General features: G+C 29.9%; 1 protein-coding gene across 1 annotated transcript in view; it reads left to right on the top strand.

The window, feature by feature from the left end:
* Positions 1–880: 880 nt before the first annotated feature.
* LOC139089072 (neural-cadherin-like) overlaps positions 881–6,000 on the top strand; it is an 89,716-nt gene continuing 84,596 nt past the window's right edge. The window contains exon 1 of the mRNA XM_070638501.1: positions 881–914. The gene's annotated coding sequence lies outside the window, so the exon portion shown is untranslated. The remainder of the gene's footprint in view (positions 915–6,000) is intronic.

The following is a 6,000-nucleotide window of genomic DNA, read 5'->3' as shown; positions in this document are numbered from 1 at the left end:
CTACTGATTAAAGCAAGAACACACATCATCTGATAAATAATCCATCGACTTTTGCTGTCATTTTCTACTAAATGAATTCCGAGAAATTGAAAATATTTGAAAATCCATTCCGGCGCTAACAGGCTTTCGTTATCCATCAAATGCTTGAAAAGAACTGATTATTATGGACAAAACAATCACATTATTAAATGTTTGCTTAAGTGATGAAGCATAAATGAGCAATTAAGGCTATTAAATTCATATTTTCATATAAAAATTTCATTTCTGGTTCTAGTGTGAACAGCCTAAATATTTTATTGATGTCAAGCTTGAAGTCAACCTCCAAAATGATTTCAAATCACTCACAACAATTCTTATCCAAGACACATTTTCAAATTTACAGCAACGCTTCAGTTCCTCTCTCAATTCCAACTTTCTCTCTCAATCCATCCCAGTCACATGTTATTTGTTGTCATTCTCACGTTCCACATTCCATCCAGTTCCACTATCATCAATAACAACAAACAAATATTCTTATTGGTACAAAACATGATATTTTGTGTGTTTCATTTCACAATTTTTATTCCACACAACTCCTTAGTTTTATTTTGAACTTCGTTAGACGAGGTCGTTACTCAACGCGATCGGTCTTTTTTTGAGAATAGCAACTAATATTGTGTATCAAAAGAATTAAAGCGAAAAAAATTTGCAAAATATTTGAAAAAAAAAGAGAGAAAAATTTATGAAAAAAAATGAAGGAAAAAAAATGCAAAATAAATGAGTGGAAATGAAAATAAAATAAGCAGTAGACAAGTGATTAGTGGGAAAAATCCAAAAAAAAGAGCTGAAAAGTCAGCTGAGTGCAAAAATACAAAAATATTAAAAAATCATTCATTGGATTATTTATTTTCAATGTCAAGCGGATGGTTAAATTGGTAAGTCAATACCTGTCATTAGAGCGGAGCAAATTAAGTAGTAGTGTTTTTTGGTTCCTCTCGACTGCCGTCAACAACAAAAACTAAAAATATTGAATGCCGGTAAAAATAAACACGAGTGACATGCGAGCGATTTATGTTTAAATCTTAAGTACTTAAATACTCTTTCGTGAATCTTAAGAAAAAATGTAAATGATGACACACGTATCGTTGTCTGGCATTGCTAGTTTTGTGGCTAAATATAGATTTGAGTTCCTTTTACATTGACCCGATCGGGATAAATTATTCATGGCATCCGAGTGACGTTCAAGTAACATTTCCCATGTTAATTACCATTAGAGCTTGAAGTCAATCCGATTCGACTTCCATAAACAATGTCATTTGGATGCTTCCTTACTGTCCGCAGTGATCAGCTGTGATTCCCACGACTTCTCTCAGTTGGCGCCTAAAACTGGCAATATCGCTGGTTGTCCTTTGCAAATGACCAATACCAATACCAAATATCAACACCCAAGAAAAGGTCACTACCTAGCTGCTGACATGATATACATGTGTCGTTCGGGATGATGCTGCATTCTTTGTCATCATTACTAATTGAAAGCTAATAAGTCACGATTGAAAATTGCTTTTTTGTACGCAAGCGTTTAGCCCGAACGATACATGTGAGTAAGGCTCCGCTATGGAGCATTTAAGACTCCGCGTAGCATACTTTTGCTTGTTACATGGACGACAAATGGAAGCAGTTTCCGACATTACTCATTTTTTAACAAAAAATGGAATTTCTCTCTTTTTGAATTCCATGTAACTGCCAAAAAGAGTCATACCGAAGCCCTTAAAGACTCCATTACGAAGCCTTCCTCATTTATGTCACTCGGGTAGTGATGGATGCTTTGGATGATTTTAATTAGAATTGTCATGATTAGATGCTGTAGTGTGAAGAGAATTTTTGACAAAAATAAATCTTTTTTTGGGTCACATTTTCAGGGAGAAAGAAAATGTTTGAACTTGATTTCGAGTGATTCAGGTTGTTGACCTGAAAATAGAAAAAGTGACGAAGAAAATTTTTCTAAACAAAAATTAAGATGAAAAAAATTCAAATTAATTTGTTTTTGAATAATTAGAACGTTCAAGAGGGACTTTTTGTGTTGTTTTTATGAGATTTTTACACTGTGAATTTTTAATGACAATTTGAAATGTTTTTTTAGGGATTTTTGTTGAAGATAGTTCGTTAGAAAATTGTAGAAAATCTGAATAAATTGTGTGACTTTGTGTAATTCAGTGATGGGCAACCTTTTATTTTTTGCGGCATGACTTAGTAGTAAGACTCGATCAAATCCCCACACGTCATACCGTTTATGACATTTCTTTACGGCACTTTGTACTGCTACGGTACACAGATTGCCCATCATTGGTCTAATTAAAAGACAAGCTAAGTAGCGTTTGGATGAGCGATTTGGATCTGATTTTTGGGTTGAAATTTGAAGCATTATTCAAAGGAACAGACAAAATTGACCTGAAATCGAACTTAAATTCATTCCGAATGCCATAAAAATTAGGAAAAATTGTGAATTTCAGTCTGAATTTTAAATCTATTCGAGTCGACTTTTTCCAACAAAAACTCGAAAGCTCGAAGTTGAATCAAATCGAGTCATTTTGATTCAAGTCGAGTATGGTCGACTCAAGTCATTTAAGGTCGATTCAAGTTGACTTCAAGTGTGTCGACGTCAAAATCTGCAAATTGCAAGTCGACTTCAAATTTTGGACTAAAAAATGCTCATAAAATTCACAAATCATTCACTAAATTGACTGCCTAATTCCCAATTTCCTTCTGACCTAAAAACTCATTTTCCAATTATTTCCAAACTGACTCATTCAGCAAGAATGCCTCAAAAAAATCCAAATCAAATCAAATTAATCAAGCTCAATCACTTCTAAAGCAAAATTCATTCCTCAGCGTTTTATTTGCTTTTTGCTATATTTGATTGATGCAAAACAGAACTGGAACGGAAAAATTCTTTATTAAGAGAAATTCCAATGAAAAAGGCTTCATTTATTCGTATTAAAAAATCTAAATAAATCGGAAAATTATTGTTGTTGTTTATCTTGTATCCGATGAGATCTTTAGAATGTGTTGATGAACTTTATAGATTGTTTACAATCGTCCAGTAGTATATTAGCCGCCTGAATTATTTTTAACACTAAAAATGTGCGGAAGTGAGAAATTTTTTTTACTGCTGATTCGTTTACACTCAGCTGAAAAAAGAGGAAAAATGCAAAGAAAAACATGATTTTTTGCGCGAGTTTTCTGGATTTATGCTTGAATATCCATAAAGAAAATTGTGGAAATTCTGGAATTTTTTATTAATTCAATTTTTCTATTTCTAAATTTAAACTTGAAGAAATTTCAAATGTGCTGAACATTTCTTGTTGATTTCTAATCCAAAATTGTTCTAAAATTTGAAACAAGCTTGAATTACAGCAATTAAAGAGAAAATGATGGGATTTTGGTGCAATTAATTTGAGAAGATGCAGCTTTGAAAATAAATAGAAGTGGAAATTATTTTTAATTTCTGTTGAATGCTCTGGTTTTGATATTTATTATGCTTTGTCTTCTTTTAATTGGATTGAGAACTGAAACTTGAATTCATAATTATTTTGGTTTTGTTTTAAAAAATTGTGAAAAAATTTGAATTTGTGTTTTGAAATTTTAAATGTTAGTATTTTAAATTTTAAATCATTTCAAAATTTTTAAAAATTCGACATTTTCAAACAAATTCCGAGTCAAAATCCATTAAAATTTAATCTTTAAAAATAAAAATTCTCCTAAATAAAAAATGTTTCAAGTTTTATTTAAATTTGAAAAGTTCAAAATGTTATCAAAATTCAAACAATTTAAATTTTTTCAAAATAAAAAAAATTTCAACTTTTTCTAAAATTCAAAACAGTTTAAATTTTGTCAAGATCATAAAAAAATCAAATTTTTATTTAATTCAGAAATTTTAAAATTTTGTTAAAATTCAAAAAATAAAAATTCATTTGTTTAAATTTTTTTAAAAATTTCGAATTTTTTAAAATTCAAAAATATCAATTTTTATTGTCAAATCAAAAAATTTTAACTTTGTTAAAAATTTTAAAAATATAAAAAAATTGATTTAAAGTTCCAAAAAATTTTGAAAAAAAATCAAATTTTATTTAAATTTGAACAATTTCAAAACTATTCCAATCCTGAAATAAGAAAATAAAGACAGAACATTTTTGTTTCAATTTTTCACCCCAACTTTAACAAAAAAACATAAATTTATGATTTCTTTAAAATCAATATTTATTTAAGAATTTCAACTTCTCTTCCTGCTTAATCCAAATTTCCACATTTCTGGGGTCAAAACTCAAACAATAAGGTCACACATTTCACATGCTCCTCTCCATAATTCCAATATAAATAGACTTTTATCACCGCACAATAAGTTAAATTTCTAAATTAAATCAAAAATCTGACACAAAAAAGTCAAAATATTTCCATCAATTTTTCCCACAAAAATTAAAATCATCCATTAACACTCACATAAATCAATCAAAATTCAAACTTCCTTCAACAATAAAATTTTTAAATATTTTTTTTAAATCTCTCAAAAAAAAGTCAAAAGTCTTCAAACAGCACTGAAAAATCATCTCAACAATTGTCAGTAGTGTCACTTTAAATAATATTTTATTTATTTTTTTGTTTATCTTAAATCTCATGATTAATTGAATGTTTATTTAACAGTTTCTTGTAATTCAAACCAGAAGTCTTTCACAAGTTTTAAGATAAAATATAAATAATCTTTTTTTGGAAGCAATTCCAATTTTTAATCCAACAACGAGAAACTTGACTTTTTATGGATTTCATATTGCACATTAGAGGAACTGAGAAGACGAAGAAGAATAGGAAAAGTGAAAGAATGAAAAAATTCTTCTCACTCGTTGTGGATGCGTGTGGCGATGATGTTATTTATAGGCATTTAAGTGAATCATTCATGCATTTTGATGCATTCTTATCATAGGAGGAATTAATTTTTATTGGGTGCTTGAACAACTGTTGAGATGAAATTTAGATTTTTGTTGGAATTTTTGGATTTGGAGGCAGTATTTGAGTTGATATTCTGGATTCAATTCTATACTAGAGTATCCAAGTAAAATCACATAAACAGCAAAGGCCTACAACATGCTTTTTCGATATCGGAACCGAGAAATCCCGTCATGGTTCCGAAAATCTTCCGATACCGGGATTTCGGGAAAGCATATTCTACACTGTCCACAAATCAATTAGTTTTTTAAGTCGAAACTGCACTGTCCTTGGACAGCCGATAGCTTTACTCCGCATTTTAAATGAGGAAATGTAAGCATCTAATTTTTCACAAGTTCATCGAATTTTAAAAAATTTTTGGAAACTTCAAGAATTTTTAGAAGATTTGACTTTTAAAACCTTTCCTAATGCATTATGATTGATGAACATCCAAACTATCCATACTCACTAAAACAATCATCATGACTATGACAATATCAACTAAGAATTTTTCAAAAAAAAATCCAAATTTACAGTAATTTTGATTCATCATTCTCATTTGAAAATTCACAATAATTTCTTCTTACTCATTCAATTCCTCATCTCTAGCCATATCCCATATGATGTGTATGCTGACGATGAAATTTAATTGAATTCAATTTTCTCATTAAAATAATTTTTTGTTACGTATTGCAATCACATATGAAATGAGAAGTGAAGATAAAGCGGAGAGACAGAAAAACAAAACGTTTTTTTTTATGCTTAACATAATGCAGAACAGCAAGAAGAAGCAGTGAAATTTTGTATTTTACTCATCGACAAAAATCGAGAATTAAGAAGAAGAAGAAGGAACAAGGCAAAAGAAGAAGAAGAACAAGAAACTTCCCGCGCGGCATTCTCTAAAAACGATCTGGCACACACATGTGTGTCGTTGCTTTGTGCTTCCACTTCTGCCTTACAATCTTGTTTATTTTTAGAGTTTCGTCTTCAAGAAGACATGGAAGCTTGTCTGCATCTTTTTATTGATGTACACAAATCTTTTTT

This window comes from Chironomus tepperi, unplaced genomic scaffold (assembly GCF_022539635.2).
Source record: "Chironomus tepperi strain 1889 unplaced genomic scaffold, CSIRO-AGI_Ctep_v1 contig_174, whole genome shotgun sequence".
NCBI lineage: Eukaryota > Metazoa > Arthropoda > Insecta > Diptera > Chironomidae > Chironomus > Chironomus tepperi.
Note: the sequence above shows the minus strand (reverse complement) of the source record. Positions and strands in the feature narration are given on the sequence as shown.